Raw genomic sequence first — 1,786 nt, forward strand, 5'->3', positions numbered from 1 at the left:
AGAGAATGATAGAAAAAAAAAGAAGAAAGAAAGAAAGAAAAAAAAAAAAAAAAGGAAAAAAAAAAAAGAAATGAAAAAAAAAAAGCAGCTTAGGGTGCAACTGTAGTTATCTTATGCAAAAGCTATTTTGAGTATTTCATAGCAGCTTTGGGGGGTCTCTTCTTAAACTCCACGTAGGACGCTTAAACTATCGTTTCCTTAACTGCGTGTTTATCTATATGTACAAACTTTCTAAATCAAATACAGTATTCCATTTTCTTATCTACCAGCGCTGTCGGTGTTTCTGTCCGCACGGGGAGCGGCTCTACCGGCCCGGCCCGGCCCGCGGGCCCCCCGTTCCCAGAGCACTGCGGGCCGGGAGCGGCGGCGCGGCGGTGTCCCCGCGGCTCCCTCGGGCGTCGATGCCGCCGTGCTTTCGGGTACGGCAGGGCGGCTGCAGGGCCGCTGTCCCCCGAGAGCGGCTCGGCCATAGCGGGTTTGTTTTGTAGCTTTAAATGTAAACAAAAACATAAACTCCTGGCCCCGAGCGGGCTGCAGCTCCTCCCCTCGAACCTGGAGTATATTGTACTGTGTTGAAAGAAGCCTTTATTTGCATGGGTAACAGTATTTCAGCATCTCTCTCTTCTCTCTCTCTTTCCCCCCCCTCCCCCCTTTATGTTTTGGTAAAATTTCCTTTCTCTTTCCTTTTTTCCCTTTCTTTTTCTTTCTTCTTTTTCATCCTTTTTCTTCCTTCTTTTATTTTTTTTCTTTTTTTCTTTTTTTCTTTTCTTTTCTTTTTTTTTTTTTTCCCCACTAAACTTTTGCTTTGCCCTGGGCAGATTTTTTCCGCCGTGAATTAAGGAGAGGTAAATTCTAAACCTGTTTTTACTTGAAAACACGATTTTGAAACTTCCCGGGAATTTAGGGAGAAACGTGCCCGGAATTTCTTGACCGTTTCCAAACTAATTCGGACTTCGGATGCACTTTTGTGCTGCCTGAGCCCTTTTCTCTTCCTCCCTCCGCCTCTTTCGGGGCAGCTCAAGGCCGGGTTACCGAAAACCTCAGGGCTTCCCCGCGTATCCCCCTGCCCTGAGAGGCGGCCGGAGGAGCCGCCCCGGGTGCGAGAGCTCAAAGCGAACCCGTGATGGAGACCGCCAAGGAGTAAGCTGCAATGTAAATACTTCCCTCCACCTTTTGTACCCCCGAGGAAGCGTTGCGCGTGTCTGCGCGGAGCCCTCGCTGCCAGTGCGGAGGGGGGGATGTCCTCCTCCGGCTGTCCCCGGTGCTGCCCCTCCGGTGCCGCAGCCCGGCTCGGCCCAGAGGCAGTGCCTGCGCCGCCCACCCCGTCGGGGATCGCCCAGCGACACTGCCGCTCTACCCCGGGCTGCTCCGGCAGTTCGTAAGGAAATAACGCCCGGTTGTGCGGGGCCGGGATAGACGGGAGTTGCTGCTAAAAGGGAAAACAATGGCGCTTCCGTGAGTCGCCGATGTGAGAGAGGGGCCTCGATGCCCTCCCTCTCACAGCGTTTAGAGGGGAGAAAAATGTCCCGGGCCGGGATGAGAACCCCCATTACCGGCACCAGCGTCCAGACCCGGGCTGCTCTCCTCTCGATCCGGCATCAGACAGGCCTTAGATGGGAAAATCTCGGTCACCTCAGGGTGCCATTGGGAGTGCAACGTACTAATGCTGTGCTGTTTTTTAAACACGGTATTTACTCTCATCACTGATAGCAGTTCTCATCCCGCTTTATTTTTAACGGGACTCAATACCTCAGAAGGGTCTCAGAGGCGTATAAGTTCGGAATGT

The sequence above is a fragment of the Coturnix japonica genome, chromosome 3, assembly GCF_001577835.2.
Source record: "Coturnix japonica isolate 7356 chromosome 3, Coturnix japonica 2.1, whole genome shotgun sequence".
Classification (NCBI taxonomy): domain Eukaryota; kingdom Metazoa; phylum Chordata; class Aves; order Galliformes; family Phasianidae; genus Coturnix; species Coturnix japonica.